The sequence below is a fragment of the Emydura macquarii genome, unplaced genomic scaffold, assembly GCF_026122565.2.
Source record: "Emydura macquarii macquarii isolate MOO-44397 ecotype Brisbane River unplaced genomic scaffold, CSIRO-AGI_Emac_v2 contig_3470, whole genome shotgun sequence".
NCBI lineage: Eukaryota > Metazoa > Chordata > Testudines > Chelidae > Emydura > Emydura macquarii.
Genome location: NW_027133607.1, coordinates 9,651,403 through 9,671,471, shown reverse-complemented (window position 1 = coordinate 9,671,471; position 20,069 = coordinate 9,651,403). Strand labels below are relative to the sequence as shown.

Here is a 20,069-nt window from a genome sequence, read left to right as displayed (position 1 = left end):
CACTAAAAAAAGCTTATGGAAAACTATAACCACACATACAGTTCTAGACCTTACCCAACCCCTGAGTGACTTGGAGTCCTGTGAAAGCCATGACTAATGCACTCAGAGATGCAGAGGGATTCGGTCAACCCCAGATGTCCACAACCAGGGTCTTCTCTGACATTCTCTGCTGTGACTCCTGCACAGTGGGGGTGATTGTGTAGTGGCTGAGGAGTGGCTAATGCAGATGCTTTACTCCCTGGGGCTGGCTAGAAATGAGGTGCTCTGCAACCCTGACCCTTGCATTATGTAAAGTGGCAGCTGTTACGTCTATCCTGTGTCTCTTTCAGCCGTGGCGGGCAGGTAATACAAAACAGCAGCAGCCTACAGACAGCGGAGCTTAATGAAGACTACATCTACACTGCCCAGGAGAAAGGCAAATTATATGGAAAAACAGCGTGCCGGGAACCGTCGTGACCATTAACATCCCAATGACAAGAGCTGCCACGTGAACTGAGTATTTTAATCTTACCTCATGATCAGGAAAACCTCATGAAGCTCAGAATGAGAGTGTGAGTGTCACAGCCCCACAGAATCTTAGGCCCTGGCTTTTAAACAGCCCTGTGGAGGGACCCCTTCACTGTGACAGACACCCCAGGGGTCCCACTCTTCCTTAACTGTAGGCCACATGGCCTCACCAGGTCCTGTGCTGAGTCTCTGGGCTCCAACGCCCATTTTGCACCGGGGGCTTTGCCCAGCAAGTCCAGCTGCGACACACTCCTGGGCTGAGACTTGTCCAAGCTTCAGGGAGCACCACACCTCAGTCAGTATTTACAGCGACACCAGGCGGCCTTTTCCAAATGAAGTAAGGTTTATTGGTCACCTGGAACACAGCCCTGGGAAGTCCTTAGGTCAGCACAAATAACCGAAGGTTAAGACATAGTCTGTATTGGCCAAGGCAAGGCTCTCTTGAGCCATGGTGCTGAAGAAAGCATCTTGTTTTCCTCATTCTATCCCTCTCCTTGTCCATTTGTCTCCTAGTCCCAATGCTACAGAAAATTCCCAACACAGCCCAGCAGCTCTCACCCATCTTCTCTTGAATCTTCAGCTGAAACCCCGTGCTGGAAGCAGAACCCTCACTCCGCAAATTCAAAGCAGCCTGGTACACAGGAAGGACATTAGCTGCACTTTCAGTGACCCCAGAGAAATAAAAGACTGATACATGTGACTCCTCTAGAACCAGGCTTGATGATCTGACTTAGCCCAATTTCACATCCACGCTGTGGACTTAAAACTCGGGGCTGGAAAGCAAGGAGGAGAGAGAAAAATAATTATCAGCTGTAGTTAGTGACTTGTTCTGCCCCTAACACACAGCACAGGCTTCTCATTTAGCTAGAAAGTATGTTTTATTAGTGAACCTCCCTTGTACAGAACGGGGGGCTGGGACTCAAATGCCGAAGAACAAAGCCTGGTGAATGCAAATGTGCTTTACACAACCCCCAAACGGTGCGAGGGGCTCGTGGCGCTCCAAACCCTAGCAAGAGCCGTCATTGTTCAGTAGACCTGCCTGTAGCCCCGCCACCGTGGAACAGTCATTGGGAGTGACTCTAGTTCACTGGTTCAGGCACCTACCTGGGAAGCGGGAGACCCAGGGTCCATCCGCCTGCTCCAGTCGCACTCCTATTTATCCACAGTAGAACAGCTTCAATGGGAGAAACAGAGAAAGCCCCACGTCAGAATCTCCCATAGCTCAGGGGTTAGCGCATGCTCCTGAGAGCTACCAAACCCCTGATCAAATCCTTTCTTCCCTGGCAGAGAGGGGAATGAACTTAGGTCTCCCATACTGCAGGCAAGGGGGCTAACCACTGGGCTGCCGGGGTGAAAGATTCTCCCTTAGCCCTGCCGTCCCCTCCACAGTGATCAGCCATGGAGAGAAGCCCACACTGCAGCCTTCTAAAGAGCGTGGCAGTGGGGGGAGCTTGGGGCCTGTGTCCCTGGGGCGATGCGAATGTTGCCCCATGCCTATGCAGGTCAGTGCCTCGAAGGCACAACTGAGACGTTACAGGGAGAGGATTTCTGTGGCACGGAGCCTGCTGCTGAGAAAAGCATGCTCCACCCCCCATTTCTGGGAGCACCCTTGAAGGCCTTGCTCCGCTTCCAAATCCTATACATGCTCCCTATGGTCGCCTTGCCTCTTCCTGCTCCTTGACCTGGCTGATGAATATCATGTGGGAAGATGAGGCTGACCCAGTACAGCCATTCTTATGTTCTTACTGTAAGACAGCGATTTCCTCTGTAAAAGAAATGCTGTGCAAAAGGTGGCTGGTAACCTAAATAGGCTTGTTGCCCTGCAACTGTTCCTGGAGTTCTTGGAAGAAAAGCAGAGGTGTTTAAAAACATTCCACTGCCCCAAGATGGGCGGTAACATCTTCAGCTGACTCCCCTGGCATTGCACGTTTAAATGTACACAATGACTACTCCCTAGTTCACCAGAAGTGCTCGATTCCAGAGGTCAGGAGCGCTGTCCATGTTGCAGTCTGCCCTGCCATAAAAAGAAAGCTGCCCTCCACCAATTCTAAATTAAGATGATTTTTTCTGCATGGCCATCGCTTCTGTTTTGCTGAACTCGTTGAGGGAGGAGCTAAGAAGGGCTGACGTCCTGCACAGATTGAGAAGATGGAGGTTCTTATTTTACCTAAAGCCATGCCTGTCATTTCCTTTCCCACATCTCTCCTCATCAGACCAGGCATTTATTTATAAAGACCTTTATAATCTATATTCACAAGATGAGCTGGTAAAATTATTTGCTGAAAATATGTTAGGATTCATGTCGCCCTTCTTTCTGCTCACAAATTGTTCATGAACCGATACTGATTTCTATGCACATATTAGTTATTCATAAATATTTCCCACTGCGCTTACACACACAAATTGCAAGCGATGGATTTTTGCAAATGGTTCCTGTCCATTGGTTGCTATTTGTGCTCTGTGACTGGTCACCTAAATCACGTTGTATTATTATTGCTCCCTGAGTGGCTGACTGGAACATTTTAAACATGAGCCTAATGAATGAAAAACAGCAAATAATGGGGGATGGGGGGGAAACTTTCCAGTATGAGTTTCCAGATGACTAATTATCCAAGCTAAAATCTGTGAAACTTTCAGGTTTCATGAACAAACCAGCGGTGTCCTGAATACTTGTGAATAACAAATATCTTTGGTTTTTCGATAGTGCCTAAATATTCTAGTATTAACGTGCATCTCTTTATGGCACTAGGAATAGCACCAAAGCAAACTTGCAATTTTCATTAACAAAAATATTTGCAAATCACTCTGTGGTATTGGAGGGAGGGTTGTTCCTTTAAGGGCCGAGAGTCTGGGCGGGGTGTTGGGAAGCTCTTGTTGTCATGCCTGTTGCAACCCAATGCAGAATAAAGCAGATCTTGAAGCACAGCATGACCACTGAACACACACTGTGATTATTTGGCCACCGGGATTGCTTCACCACCTGATGCAATGCATCCACTTCTGGGGTGGAACGTGGAAGCTGGTTAACAGTGCACAGCAACACCATGCGTCAGTTTAAAGCAGGCCATGAATAAGAACCCTGTATCCAACTGAGACTTTGGAAGGGAACCTGCAATTCCATGAGCAGTGCTTTAAGATGGGGAGAGAGGAAACAACACGGCTTGCTAACCCCTCTGCTCTGATGAAAACTGCCGTGGAATCTCTCAGGGTCTTGAGCAGTCACAACTTTGGATTTGGGTTTCATCTGAAAGCTACCAGCAATGATTTCTCAGATCCCATCAGCTGTGTCACCTCAGCATCCCTGTCCTACTGACAGGTCGCACCACCGTGGCTGGTGGGACACAGTGACCTCTGCTGTAGAGAGAAAGGAATGCGCAGCGGCTGGGCTCAAAGCATCATTTTCCATAGTCGGTGTGAGGGAGAGGCGCCACTCAGGAAGTCAGCGGAACAGGGTTATTAGGAAGCCAGAGGATGCCATGATAGCTGCCCCAGCTGCATTCCTGGCATCGGAGAATCTGCGATAAATACAGTCAATCTCAGCCCAAGTCTCCAGTCCCTCATAAGTGACTTAAGCTTGGCCATGTCTTGTAACATTCCTACTAAAGAAACAAGATTCCTGCCATTCAGTGAGTGGCTCTTTCCTCTTAGAACCGAGTCCAGCTGTCACCCACCGATCAGGGACTGGACCCAGATACAGTCAGCTGATGGATGCCGTCATATAAACACACAATCCACCATTCTGACCTCTAGCAGACTAGGTTACCCTGGTGTAATTCCGTTGACCTTGGTGCAGTTTATTAGGTACGGACTAGGACTGTCTGCGGATGCAATGCTGGAAAGATGAATAAGAACATATGAACGGCCGTACTGGGTCAGACCAATGGTCCATGCAGCTCAGTGTCCTGGCTTCCGACAGTGGCCAATGCCAGGTGCTGCAGAGGGAATGAACAGAACAGGTAATCATCAAGTGATCCATCCCGTCAGCCACTCCCAGCATCTGGCAAACAGAGGCTAGGGACACTTCAGAGCATGGTTTTGCATCACTGCCTATCCTGGCGAATAGCCATTGATGGACCTATCCTCCATGAATTTATCTAGTTCCTTTTTTAACTCTGTTATAGTCTTGGCCTTAACAACATCCTCTGGCAAGGAGTTTCACAGGTTGACTGTGCCTTGTGTGAAGAAATACTTCCTTCTGTTTGTTTTAAAGCTGCTACTTATTCATTTCATTTGGTGACCCCTAGTTCTTGTGTTCCAGAATCAGCCTGTGTTGGGAGAAACAGTCCTGTTCAGAATGGGAAGGGCCCTGTTACTGGAGGACAAGGATGCGCTGAGCTGCAGCCTTTTTTTCTGCAGGGATTGTAATTTAGATCTAGACCAGCCTCAGGGGAGAGACTCAGGTCCTGAGCTAACGAGAGAGAAAAATTAGCATGTTTGTACACTGCATTAATCCGCCTGCGGCTGGCCTGTGGCAGCTGACTTGGGCCGGGGCTACATTTCAGTGTAGATGATGACAGTGGCTGGGCTCTGGGAGCCACCCCACTTGTGGGGGCTCCAGCCTGTACCCAAATATCTATCCGGCAATTTTATAGCCCCGCAGCCCAAGACACAGGGCAAGGGTGGGTGTTTTATTGCAGTGTAGACATCCCGAGTGTTCCCGGGACGCTTTCTCTCACTGTCCCATCATTCAGCTGCAGCTAGTCACAAGCAAAACCAAAGTCAAGCCCCAGCTTCCATGTTTCATTTGTGCTCCACATTTTCCACCAGTGAAATATCTCCTCCCCCACCAGGTGACAGAAGGACCCATAATAGAGAGACGCCACCAACGCTGTCGTCATGTTGCTGGCATAACTCCACGACGGAGAGGAAGATCTGCTCAGCTGATTGTGGTACTAGAACCCCTGCTGTTTTCTGGAAATGGCTTGCTGTGAAGAGACAAGGTGTGGGAGGGAATATCTTTTACTGGACCAACTTCCGTCAGTGAGCGCGACTAGTGTTTGAGCCACACAGAGTGCTTCGTCAGGTCTGGGAAAGGGACTCCGAGTGCCACAGCTAAATTCAAGGGGGGAACGGATTGTTTCGCATAAGTAGTCAGCTCATATTATACGGCTCCATTCAAGAGAGAGAGACCTGTTAACACCTCTGCAGTCATAGGACAAGAAAAAAGGGTCAGTGGGTTACACATGGTTGTAATAAGCCACAAATACAGTGTCTGTTCAGCTCATGGTTTTAGTGCCTAGCAGAGACCAATCTAAGTGCCCAGCTTTGTCTTTTGAAAGTTTTGTGCAGGTTTCCTTTGAGGACGAGCACTGAGAGGTCAGGCAGAGAGTGATCACTCTGTGAAAAGAGTTTGCACACATGGGACAGGGTGTTAGGGTGACGGTATTTTCCCACAGGGAAAATGGGACACTGCACCAGGCCGGCCCCAGCCCGCCCTTCTCCCTGCACGCGGGGCTGGCCCCAGGCTTCCCTGCCACCCGAGCCATGTGGGGCCGGTGCCAGCCCCAGCCCTCACCCTCCCTGTCACCCCAGCCACTCGCCCCCCTGCATGTTCCTCTGTGCCCTGGTGGGGGTCGCACCCCACTTTTTTTTTGGCAAAGCTGGGCATTTATCCAGATGGCTCTTGCTAACTGATGACCACGGCTTAAAAAAGGGACTGTCCCAGCCAAAACGGGACGCAGGGTCATCCTAGAGGGTGTTTTTGTCTTTTGTCAGTTCCCTGTGTGAGTTTGTTTGAGAGTGTAGTGATTGTCTGGTTTCACTCGCACAGTGGTTACTAGGTGACTATCCTGGGAGCGACATGGCTGCAACAACATTGCAAGTGGAGAGCAAAAACCGGGACGCTTCCTTAGACAGAGCAAGGTCCGGCAGCCAGTCACAAACACTTGCTCAGCCGCGATCCGTGCGTTAAATCATTTCAGCGATTCAACCATTTTCAACTTGCAGCCAAATACGGCTGTAGACACCCATCCACCAATTCCCCACCTTTGGAAGCCATGTATTCTGCTGTGTCCCCGGCTTCTCCCAAGAGGACTGGGCTGCACTCTCACGAGGGGGCCAGTCAGATGGGGACAAGCACGGGAAAAGCAAAGTTTATCAGCTCTTTGGAGCAGGGACAGTCATCCTCCATGTTTATGTGGCACCGAGCCCCAGGGGCCCGGGCCTGGCTGGCTACCACAACGCAAATGTTAAATAATAGTGAAGTCTGGTTTTACTTTGAAAAGTGACTCTGTGGGAATGTAGGAATTGGCAGACTGGATTGGACCAACCTGATTGCCTTCTATGATGAGATGGCTGGCTCTGTGGATGTGGGGAAAGTGGTGGACATGATATACCTTGACTTTAGCAAAGCTTTTAATATGGTCTCCCATAGTATTCTTATCACTAAGTTAAAGAAGTATGGGTTGGATGAATGGACTGTAAAGTGAACAGAAAGCTGGCTAGATCATCAGGCTCAACGGGTAGTGAACAATGGCTTGATGTCTAGCTGGCAGCCGGTCACAGGCGGAGTGCCCCAGGTGTCGGTCCTGGGGCCAGTTTTGTTCAACATCTTTATTAATGATCCGGAGGATGGGGTAGATTGCATCCTCAGCAAGTTTGCAGGTGACACTAAGCTGGGGGGAGTAGTAGATACCCTGGAGAGCAGGGATAGGAGACAGAGTGATTGGAGGATTGGGCCAAAAGAAATCTGATGAGGTTCAACAAGGACAAGTGCAGAGTCCTGCACTTAGGATGGAAGAATCCCATGCACAGCTACAGACTGGGGACCGACAGGCTAGGCAGCAGTTCTGCAGAAAAGGACCTGGAGGTTACAGTGGATAAGAAGCTGGATATGAGTCAGCAGTGTGCCCTGGTTGTCAAGAAGGCTAATGGCATATTGGGCTGCATTAGGAGGAGCATTGCCACTAGATCGAGGGAAGTGATTATTCCCCTCTATTCGGCACCAGTGAGGGCACATTTGGAGTATTGTGTCCAGTTCTGGGGCCCTCACTACAGAAAGGATGTGGACAAATTAGAGACAGTTCAGCAGAGGGCAATGAAAATCATTAGGGGGCTGGAGCACAAGACTTATGAGGAGAGGCTGAGGGAACTAGCCTTGTTTAGTCTGCAAAAGAAGAATGAGGGGGGATTTGATAGCAGCCTTTAACTACCTGAAGAGAGGATGGAGCGAGACTGTTTTCAGTGGTGGAAGATGATGGAATAGGAACAATGGTCTGCTCTGGGAGAGGTCTAGGTTGGATATTAGGAAAAACATTTTCCCTAGGCGGGTGGCGAAGCACTGCAATGGGTTACCTAGGGAGGGGGTGGAATCTCTTATCTTTAGAGATTTTTAAGCTGTGGCTTGACAAAGCCCTGGCTGGGATGATTTAGTTGGGGCTGGTCCTGCTTTGAGCAGGGGGCAGGACTAGACACCTCCTGGGGTCCCTTCCAACCCTTGTCTGCTCTGATTCTATCCTAAAGTAGGATGTGTTACACACCATGCCACCTAGTGGCTGAATAGTCTAATTCAGATTAGCATTGCATGAGAGGTGCCGAGTGAGTTTAGGCACCTACAGTGTTCAGCTGTGAGTTTGGGGTACCCTCAAACTCACACTGCTCTGACCATCACGCCATGTTCCTCCCCTTTCACAAGTCATCACCAGTACCAGAGGTTCCGCACAGGGCCGGATTAATGCAGGGGCTTTAGGGGTTGCAGCTCAGGGCCTTGGGCTAAGGGGGGCCCTGCAAAAATAAATCCAGACAGCTGGTGAACCACCCGTTCGGGGAAGCTAGCCCCCGGCCCCGCCCCTTCTACCCAAAGCCACGCCCTTCCACCCCTCTCCCGTCAGAGCCCTGCCCTGGGTGGTCTGAGCACCAGCCAGGCTAGCCGGGTGGCCCCGGTGCCAGAGTGCCCCCAGAGCCCATGCCCCAGCGCTGCCCCACGCCAACCCACCCTGGCCATCCTGCACCCCAGTGGCCCTCCTCCCCCACTGCCAGAGTGCCCCAGGACCAGGCGCATACCCAACCCGGCCTCAGGTTGGCCAGTCCGCCCCAGCCCCAGAGTGCTGCTGGCCCACACCACACCACAGCGCCAGCCCGCCTCGCCCCTGGAGCACCGCCAGCCCACCTCATGCCACAGCGCCAGCCCGCCTTGCCCCCAGGCTGGCTGGTCTGCCCCAGGCCCGGCCCAAGTGTTCCCTCCCAGCCCCGAGCTCCGCTGTGCCAGCCCGTTAGGGGCCCCACAAAATCTAATAGCCCCGGGCCCACAGGAGTTAATCCGGCCCTGGTTCTGCAGGATACATTGCTTCCTCAGCTACACCTTGCAACTGCCATTGGCTTTAGATTATGACTTCAAGGACACATTTGTCACCTCTTTGTCTTTAAATGGGTTTGCACAGGTGCCACCAGTGACCCCATTGGAGGATGCTGGGTTTGCCCAGGTGTAGCTGAGGGTATAATTTGCCCAAAAGCCCCTCTGTTACTGTGAACATCCTGGTGCCAGGTCCCGCTAGCAGCTCTTATTGCAGGACTTGGGCTTAGATTCGACTCTGGTTTGTTTCTTTTAATTTTGCGAGACAGAGATGTACCTTATCGAAATTATTTGATCTTATCAGTGTGTCTCTCCTCACCCAACAAATGTGATAATTGTGAAGTGTTTATATTTTTCAGCTGCTGGGGGGGGGGGGGGGGGGGGGGTTGTATGATTTTAAAAAAATAATGATTTACATGTATTTTTAAAAATAATATTATTTCTCTGTGGAGTTATTGTAAGTGTATAAAGAGGTTAAAAGTGAAATAGGGATTAGATGTGTTTTCTACTGAATGTGTTTATAAAGTTTCCTAGAGTATGAAAGTGCCTCTTTTTCTTAATATTGCTACAACATATAACGGGAAGGACCCTTACCTATGCCACAGGTCTGTGAGGCTTTGAATTTAGAAGAACCATTGAAGTTCCATGGAATGGGGGTAGGATGATAGACGCAGCACAGAGCCAGGGACATGTACTAAGGCGATTTTATTCCAAGCAAAATATCATGTCATATTTGAAGACAAAACTTATGTATGTTTTACAGCCAGGTTTTGTCAACTGAGATTTTTTTTTCTTTTTTTAGTGCTATGAGGTCAAAATAGGATTTGTTGATGCATGATTCAACTTTCCATCTCATATATTCTCACTCAAAATCCTTCCGAAAAAGAAACCAATCAGACTCTATTTTGTACTGTTTCCTACATAACTTCAACATAAAGGCAAGGGAAATACAGGGACATCTATGAGGTTCACCAGAAGCCTGTATTACATTGGTACTATGTATGCAAAGATTTATTATTATTTTAATTGTATTTATTATTTGTCAAGCACCAACTGTGTGATTGGAACTGGACAATACACAAGCACTGAGAAAGTCCCTGTTCCAGAGAGGTTAAAATGAAAAAGTAATAATAATATTTCCTTTGTCTGTCTTGACTATTTAGATAATAAAGTTTTCAGGGCAGGGGCTGTCTCTCACTATGCGTTTTTACAGTGTCTAGCACAACGGGGCCCTGATCTTAGACATGGCCCCTGGATCTGACTGTAATACAAATATTTATTAATTAATTAACTAATTAATTAATTAATCAGATGTAGAAAGTCAAAATTATCTGGGAGATCAGGAGTTAGAAATTCCTCTTGGCTATTTTTATGCCCCACTCCATCATCTAGTATTTTCCATTTCCCCCAATTCCAGACTTTGTGGAAGAAGTAGGTTTTTAGCAGGGATATTCAGTTTCATAGGTAAATCCAGAAAGTCCACAATTATCTAATTTGACCTCTTGTATAACACAGGCCATAGGCCTTTCCTGAGTTAATTCCTGTTTGAAATAGAGCAGATATTTTAGAAAAATATCCAACCTTCATTTTAAAAGTTCCAGCGATTAAAAATCCACCATGGCCCTTGGCAAGTTGTTGTGGTGGTCATTTACCCTTCCTGTTAAAAATTTGCATCTTATTTCTAATCTGAATTTTTCTGGCTTCAGCTTCCCACCACGGGATCATGTTAGACTGGATCTTGTTAGACTGTTAGATTGTTAGACTTGTTAGACTGGATCTTGTCTGCTAGACTGAAGGACCCATTTTCAAATATTTGTTCCCATGTAGGTACTTAGACCCAGATCCACAAAATTATGTAAACTTCTAACTTCCACTGAAAGATCTTTGACAATCTGGGCCTCATAGACTGTGATCAAGTCACCCCTTAATCCTCTCTTTGTTGATCTAAATAGGTTGAGCTCCTTGAGTCCATCACTATAAGGCTGTTTTTACATTACAATCTTTGGTCAACTCTATTTACGTCGGTAAAGGCACCGAAGTTAGTATATCACTTGTGCGCATACATAACTTGGCTGTTGCGTCAGTGCGGCACATATGCAGCAGGAGAGCTTGAGTGGATGCAAAGTGTGGTGCAGCATGGGTAGGAAACCCAGTGGGTGTGCCACATGTCGCTATCTGGCACAGTGCCTTTTGGGAAGGCAGGTTTCCTAATCCTTTAATCATTCTCATGGGCCTTCTTTGAACCCTCTCCAACTGGACACAGTATTCCAGGAATGGTCACACCAGTGCTGAATACAGATGTAACAGAACCCATTTATTCCTACTTGATATTCCTCTGTTTACACATCCAAGGATCACAATAGCCCTTGTGGTCACTGCGTCATACTGAGAACTCTTGTTCAGCTGATTATCCACCATGACCCTTAGTCTTTTGTAGAGTCTCTGATTCCCAGGATAGAGCCCCCTATCTTGTAAAAATGGCCTACATTCTTTCTTCCTAGATGTAGGACTTTATATTTGGGCATATTAAAATGCACATTATTTGATTGTGCACAGTTCAGTAAGTGATCCACGGCCTGCTTTGAAATGGGAGTAGATCAAAGAGCACTAGGGAACTTTTAGTGAGGCAAGGCCCACACAGATGGCTAGGGTGGGGCAGGCTAGTGCAAGGTGGGGATACATCCCAGTTTGGAGTGCACTAATCGTGTGGACAGAAAATCCCTAAGAAAAATGCATCCTGCCTGTCAGAGGACTCAGGAAGAAGAGAATTTACTCAGTTTTTGCTGCATTTATTGCGGATTTTGCTGGATCAACAGCAGGGGCGTGCTCAGGGATAAAAATGAGACCCCTTTTGGAGAGGCACATTCTATGTGGCTGCCACAGTCTGGGAGCCAGAGGAGCTCACTCTCCCGCAGCAGCCCCACTGGGGATCCTGTGCCCCCCCACCCTGTACCCACAGCACAAGGTACTCTATGCTCCCCCATTGCTTCCAGGATTGTCCTCCGTATGGCCTCAGCCTGCTGATTGATGGAGGCAGAGAAAGGGGGTGAGCTCCCCAAAATGCCTGTGTCCAGTCTCTTGGAGGAGGGGATGTGGCTGCCCAGGGCTGCAGCTAAGAACTCTGTCAGGTCCTAGAGTTGTGTGCCCCTGCCGATTGGGGGTGGGAGATGCCCCCGCTTGCCCCCCTTTGTGCACGCCCCACAGTGTTTTAAAACAGTTAGCGAGTTTGGGGTTGGAACCTTCACTCACTGACGTCAAAGGGAGTGTAGCCATTTAATTCCAGGGGAGCCTCAGCCGCTCTTGGATTCTTTGTTACATGAACTGCTTGAGATGCTTTTATGGCTTTTATGCAACAAAATGGCAAAAGTCAATGTTGATAAATGCAAAGTAATGCACATTGGAAAACATAATCCCCACCTTGCAAAGAAAAAGATGGGCTCTAAGTTAGCTGTTAGTGTTCAGGAAAGATCTTGGAGTCACTATGGAGAGTTCTCTGAAAACATGAACAGGCAGAACATGAACAGAAAGTTAGGTGCCATTAGGAAAGGGATAGATAATAAGACAGAAAATATCGTAATGCCACTGTATAAATCCATGTGTAAGCAAGGTCTGAGTGGCCCTCCCCCTGCTCAGCCAGCTGGAAGAGGGGGCGCTCTATTTGCATGGGCTCTGTATTTGCATGAGTACAGCCAGGAGCTCAGCCTGATTGGGAAACACCTAGGTGCCGAGGCGCAGGATGGGAAATGGTCAGTCTGCTGGTGTTGGATTACAAATCACTGGTGTGTTGAAATGCTATCACCCTATTGTATAAACAAATGGAAGCAGAACTGGGCTTAGTCTGTTCTGATGAAAGATTCACTCTCCTCTGAACAGAACTCGACAAAGGAGGCGTTTGGCTGCCAGAGACTGTAAAATCAAGCAGGGAGGGGTGGGGGTTGTCCTGCTGAGCCTACACTAGCCCTGCCAAAGGGCTACCCACAGGCATGGGTTGACTATCGCCTCCCAATGTTAAAAGGTAGAACGAATTATTCCTCTTGGAGTCTTTGTTTTGTTAAAAAGCAGGGACGCTCTACTCTGCTGGCAGCTGGATCTGTCTGTGCAACCTGGGGCTCAGAGCAGGGACTGTGTGTTGCCAGGGGGTTTCCCAGGGACTGAGAGCTGCAATCACTAAAAGCTGAAACTCAGAGCTGCACTCATTGGAAGCTCAAACTCACGAGAGCAGAGGGGACTGGCTGAGCCCCACAACCGAGAGGTGATGGTCGGTAGAGCAGGGGAAAGCAAGAAGGGAGAGGCGAAGGACATGCCCCATGTACTGGGGAGGGGTGGGTTCAGCTCATTGTGTTAATGAATTCTGTTTGCACGGTTTTCCCAAACCCGTGTGGCGTTACTGCCTTCCTTTTATTAAAGGGTTTACTTTCTACACTCAGACTCTGTGCTTGCGAGAGGGGAAGTGTTGCCTTTTGGGGATGCCCAGGGGATAGCGTGTGATTTCCAGATGACTGGGTGGGGGCTCGAGCCGGTTTGGTGTTGTGTCATTGACAGGAAATCCTAGATACCAAACTCGGCCCTTGCTGCTGCCGACTCTGTCTGGCAGAAGGGTTACACGTGGTATGCCGACACCTTGCGTACTGCATGCAGTTCTGGTTGCCCCATCTCAAAAAAGATACATTAGAATTGGAAAAGGTACAGAGAAGGGCAACAAAAATGATGAGGGGTCTGGAACAGCTTCCTTATGAGGAGAGAGTAAAAAGACGGGGACTGTTTAGCTTAGAAAAAGGACCACTAAGGGCGATATGATGGAGGTCTATAAAATCATGACTGGGGTGGAGAAAGTAAATAGGGAAGTGCTATTTACCCCTTCACAGAACACAAGAACCAGGAGTCACCCAATGAAATGAATAGGCAGCGGGTTTCAAACAAACAAACGGAAGTATTTCTTCACACCACACAATCAACTTGTGGAATTCATTGCCAGAGGCTGTTGAAGACCAAAACTACAAGTGGGTTCCAAAAAGAACTAGATATGTTCATGGAGGCTAGGTCCATCAATGGCTATTAGCCAAGATGGTCAGGGACATGACCCCGTGCTCTTGGTGTCCCTAAACTTCTGACTGCCAGAAGTTGGTACTGAGCAACAGGGGATGGATCACTTGATGATTGCCCTGTTCTGTTCACTCCCTCTGAAGCATCTGGCATTAGCCACTGTTGCAAGACAAGATACTGGGCTAGATGGGCCATTGGTCTGACACAGTATGGCCGTTCTTATGTTCTTATTGTTTCTGTGTTTCTCTGAGCCTCCCCCATCAAACTGTGGCCTAGCTCAGTGTTGCTCAACCTTTATGATGCCAGAGATCAGCTTACTCCGGCTTATTGCCTCCCTAAATTATGTCAGAGAGGTCTCAGGGACCGGCGCCGGTCTACGGACTGGTCGTTGAGAAACACTGGCCTAGATCATCCCGTGTTGAGTCACATGTGGAGCGAGCCCTCTGTGTGCAGAACTCCTAATTTCTCACAGAACTTAGGGGGAGAGTGATCTTTCTGAACATTTGGGATATGGTGCTTTGGGACAGGGGCCGTCACTTGGTTCTGTGTTTGTAGAGCAACTAGGGCTCCTCGGTGCTACAGTAATACAAAACGTAATAATCCAATCCGGTGATACCTTGCGACAATTTATATTTTAACAAAACTTGACACTGCGCGATGATATTTTGATATAAGGCAATAACATTCTAATGTGATTTTAATTCAGTATGATAATTAATGCATTGTTATTTCTACGTTCCAAAGGGGTAGCCATGTTAGTCTGTATACAGCAAAAACAACGAGAGTCCTGTAGCACCTTAAAGACTAACAAATTTCTGCGGGCATAAACTTTCGTGGGCTGCAACCCACAAAAGCTTATGCCCGCAGAAATTTGTTAGTCTTTAAGGTGGTACAGGACTCTCATTGTTTTTGTTATTTATAAAACACTGTAGGGATTTAATAACAAATAAAACACAGAACTCCCTGCGCCTACTGATGCCTCATGATTCAACAATAATGATGTACCTTGGTGGCTCTTTTGATGACATGCAATGTCTAATTTAGTATGTGTTGATGCAACATTGTGACACTCTTCAGAGCACCCAGAACTATAAACTTCTTTGCCTCCGCAAGGGAGAGCTTTGCTGGAGCTTAGGCTGTGTGTCAGGCTGCCACGTCAATTTATCAGCCTGACTGCAAACTCCTCAAAACCCTGCGAGTCTTAACCTTGCCTTGTGGGTAACCCACAGTACATACCAGTTTCCGAGTGCCCCAGAGACGTCTCTCTGCAGTGTCCATTCCCCCTCACTGGACGCTCACAGAAATTATTAAATTTGCTGCCTCCAGAGACAGCGTACTCACCAACCTGTTAGTTTAGCTGAGGTCCCATGCTTCACTTTAAAACACTGCACTGAGATGCTTTGGAGTAAAACTAAGAATAAGTTTATTAATAAAGAACAGAGATGTAAATGATACTAAGCAAGAGAAAAGAGACCAGTACTATTACTTACCAAACAGCACACGCTTTCTAGTGCCTAAAACATAATTCTAGCAAGTTACAGTCTTTCCCTGAGCAAGTTTCTCACTTACATCAAGTTATCAGCCACTCCCACCATTCCACTTTTCACAGACTCAGAGGGTGCTGTCCCCTTGGTTTCCTAAGTGATGGATAACTAGAATGTCTTTCTGTTCCCCTGATATTTTCCAAAGTCCATTGTCTTTGCCTCCAGAGCCAGGAAGGCTTCCTGGAGGTGCGGACTCTGTCCCCTGGCTGTGCTTGCTAAACTCTTTGCTCCATCACTTGTTAGCTTGATTGCTTTGTGTACCTTATATGTAAATGTGCTTTCACTGTCCTTTGCCAGTAGTCAAGCCAGTCATACAAGCCAGTCAAGCCACACTCCTTGATCTAGGGGAGGCATGATTTATGCACTGCCTCCCAAACACATTTTAAGAACATATTTCCAGCACACATACATAATTCTGTATATACAACCGTACAGACATCACACAGCAATACTCTTTCACCAGTTTACAAATGATCCTTTACAAGATACCTTCTGCACACATATTGTGACTGCAGGATTTGGGGGTAGTGAGTGTGTTAGGCCTGATAAGAGTTACAATGTAGTGGGGACCCTCTGCCAGGGGTTGTTGAGTGGCTCTCAGGGTCACACATGACACCCAGTGCAATGTGATATCATTGTGCCTACCTAATATAATGTTGTTGTGCGCGATGATGACCTTTTGACACAATGTGATGGTACTTTAATGTAAATGACAGTGTTTTGATGTAACCTGGAGACTTTCTGACACAACATCCTTCTCTCTGGCCTTAACAGATGCAACTTTGCCTGCTCAGATCCATGCAGAATGCTGCAGCGCAGATCATGTTCCTAGCCTGTTGCTTTGACCATGTCACTCACCGCTCTCTTTGAATCCCTCCAATGGCTTTCTCTTCTCTATTGCATCAAACATTGGCTGCTTGTACTCACTTTCAAAGCTCTTCACAGTCAGTCCCTATCCTACCTATCTGCTCATTCACTATCAAGTTGTCCATGCTCGCGTCCAGTTTGCCCATGAAACCAGCCTCCATCGGCCACTTGTTACATTTTCAAACAAACCCGTTTGTGCTTTCTCACATGCTGCTCCACACGCTTGGGAGACATACCCCATAAATGTCTGCAAAGCCACCTCATTGTCCACCTTCAGCACCCTCCTCAAAACTCACCTTTTCTGTGATGCCTACAAAAAACTTGACAATGGTTAGGCTCCTGGGGTGGAGAGACCACGTCTTATCATGCTGAGCAATAGTGGCTCATCGTTTCTTTGTATTCTATATCCATCTGTCACCTCTTGTCTTATGTGTTTGTAAGATTGTAAGATCCTTGGGGCAGGAACTGTCTTTTGGTTATGTTTGTACAGCAGCTAGCACAACGGGGTCCTGGTCTACAACTGGGGCCAGTGGCAGAGCTAATAGGAGGATGGGGGGTGACCATCCTTCCCTCCCAGTTGTTTTTGTGTGTATGGTGTGGTGCCTTTTCAAGCATATTATGCACAGAGGCCATCCAAGGCATCAGGAAGCTAGACAGCTGCTTGGAGTGGCAGATTCGTGGCAAGCTGGAGTGTTTTGTGCCCACACTAGCCTGCCATGGCACAGATAAATTGTCCATGTGCACCCTGCTGACGTGCATGAACAATTCTTCAGTGCACTTTGATCTAGTCCTCATTGAAGCAGGACTGAATCAGAGTGCATTAGCGAACTGTTCATGCACAGCTGCACGCATTCACACGTGCACAGTGGCCCCAGCATGGATCATGCACCCAAAGGGCCTGGCCCAATGGGGACAGCCCAGGGCAAGTCCACAGCCTGGCCTAACCTGGATCCTGGCAGCCTCTCCCTGGATGAGCGTACCGCCCAGGGCGATCAGGAGCAGGTAAGTGGCACCCCTTGCCCCTCATCTGCCCCTTGGCCTACTCCTCTTGCCTCTCTCTGCTCCTGTGTTCTGCTCCCACCCCAGTTGCCCCTGCCTCCATGGTCCTGCCTGCCCCATGTCCTGCCCTTCTTGCTCCTCTCTGATCCCCATGTCCTGTCCCCACCACATCTATCCATGGGGTCAGGGCCATTCCTAGAGAGGTGTTGGGCCCAGGGCAAACAACCCCGCCAGCCGGCCTTCCGGCTGTGCACAGGGACAGGCGGGAGGTGGGCGGCTGCAGCCCCCCTTCAGGCTGTGTGCTGGGACCAGGCCAGAAGTGCAGGGGACCCCAAAGCATGGGGACCCCAAAGTGTGGGGCCTGGGGCAGTCGGCCTGATTCGCCATCCCCTAGGGATGGCTTTGCCTGGGATCCTGTCCCCCATTTTTGCCTGTGTCCTCCTAATTCCCCCTCTCTAACCTTCCTGCCATGGCTCCCCCTCCCCCATTTGCAAAACCTGGCTCCATCACGGACGGGGGCTCCTAGGCATAGGTGCTGGAACTAGGTGTGCGGAGGGTGCTACCACACCCCTGGCTTGAAGTGATTTCCATTATGTGCACAGTTTACAGTTTGATTCAATGGCTCTCAGCACCCCACTATACAGATTGTTCCTGCTCCTAGGTGCTGTGGTAACACAAATACATAACAACTAGATGGATGGCATTTGGAGACAACACGACCTTTTGACATGATGTAACATGGCCTCGTGTGTGGTATTTTGATGTTGCGATGCCGTGCAGAGCCCTTTTGATGACGCCGCACCTCACCTGGCAGTTTGATATAACGTGGTGCTGTTTCAATGGAACGCAGAGTTACAGAGTCATAGAATGTAAGGCCAGAAGGGACCAGATCATCCAATGTGACATTCTGCATAGCACAGGACAGCAGCACCACGCAGCACCCGCACGCCAAACCTGACAGCTGAACAGACCAAGATATACAGCCCTCAGGAGACTAAGGCCTGGTTTACACCTAAAACAGGTCAGCCTCGCTACATTGCTCCAGGCTGTGAAAAATATCATACCCCATGCAACATAGTTAGGGACAATGTAACCCCCTCTGTAGAGACAGCGAGGTCAATGGAAGAAATTCTTCCATCATCCTAACTACCGCCTCTCAGTGAGGTGGATTTACTATGAGAGAAAAATCCCTTCCGTCGCTGAAATGCATTACAGCGCTACAGCGGCATAACTGCAGCTGTGCCACTGTAGCACTTGCAGTGTAAACATACGCTAAACTTTTCTGATTGCCCCCGCCAGAGAACAGGAGGGACAGAGGCGACCAATGCCTGAGGCCCCTGCAACAGCAGGGAATTAAGTGAGATATACCTCCAGATGCGACGCTAAGGTGGCATGCCATGACAGCTTTAGTAAGGCATGCAATGACTCACTTCCATGCCTTAGGCCATCCAAAATTGAGGAATTGTCCAGCCTGCAGGCTGCCCATTGAACAATATGCAACTGGTTGGGCATGCAACGCATGCCTTGCACACACACACACACACACACACACACACACACACACCAAACCACCGTGTCAGGATGAGCCGTGATGCCAGCATTGCTGTGAGGGCCTCGTACCTAAAACCATCTGACATCCCTGCCATGCTGCACAACCAGAGCTCACGGCATGCAGCCAGGGGCAGCGCCAGCCTCCTCCTGGTTGGGGGCTGAGTTGGGCTAGACAGAAAATTGGGCGGCGGGGGGCTGCGCTATACGTGTGTGACACATATATGGGAGCACTGCTCCCCTGCCCCCACGCAGGCCCTGGAGGAGCATGAGGGCTCTTCTTTGCGGGAAGGGCCCCAGAGCCACCCTGGACTCCGGACCCGTGGCTGGAGGTCACCTCGCACACTTCACGCCACCCGCCGCTCCGTGGCACAGCTCAGCCCAGCCCCTGGCAAACCCACCACTAGCAACCCTCAGACAGCCACGGCAGCGAGACCAGCCCCCTCGTGGCGTCAGCTGGCCCCTTCCCACCCTGCTCACAATGGCAGCATCCCCTGCGCTCCCAGCGTGCCCCCCCCCCGTCCCTGTGCCACCCCCACAGCATGCAGGGCCCTGCACTGGGCTGCGCATTGCTGCTGCTGTGTGCCAGTCCCATCCCACACTCTCTGTTCGGGGCTCTCTGCCCCTGGTCCGCATCCCCCATTCCTCTAACCATGCCGCCATTCCCCCATTGGTGATCCTCCTCCCCCGTGCATGTCCTCCTTCCCCCATTCAGTGTGACCCCCCCCTTCGCAATGAAGCCCCATCACCCACCTGGACTGGAGCTGCTGGGCTGGAGAGCGGCGGCTGCCGGCGGGCGCCCAGCTCTGAAGGCACCCCCCACCGCCAGCGCTGAAGTAGGGGCGGCACTGCCACACCATGCCACCCTTCCTCCTGCCCAGCGGTTGACCTATGCGTGCGCCAAGGTGAGGCGGCGACGCTGCAATGGCGACCTGTTGGGCACATGAGGCAGGATCGCCCCTCCCCCTTCGCCAACGGTCTCGGCGCCCTTTCTAACGGTCACTCCCCCCATTTCCCGCCCTTTCTAACGGCCACTCCCCCTTTTTCCCGCCCTTTCTAACGGCCACTCCCTGACCTCGCGCCTCCCTCATTCCCCTGAGCTCGTGGCGGCCACAACCCGACCCCACCTTCCCGCCACCGAGCCGACGCCTGCGCAGTGAGCAGAGCAGACCCCAGCGCGGGGCGGGGGGGAAGAGGACAGCCGCGAAGTGGGCGGCGCCGCGAGCCGGCGCGCGCCTGAGGACGTGGCGCTTTCCAGCCAATGAGCCGCC

General features: G+C 49.7%; 1 long non-coding RNA gene across 1 annotated transcript; it reads right to left on the bottom strand.

The window, feature by feature from the left end:
- Nucleotides 1–831: 831 nt before the first annotated feature.
- Nucleotides 832–19,780, bottom strand: LOC137144523 (uncharacterized). Its single transcript, XR_010917416.1, has 3 exons — nucleotides 19,552–19,780; nucleotides 1,612–1,681; nucleotides 832–1,280 (listed from the first exon to the last, which is right to left on the bottom strand). It is a non-coding gene; the product is annotated as an uncharacterized lncRNA (long non-coding RNA).
- Between the last annotated feature and the right edge of the window lie 289 nt (nucleotides 19,781–20,069).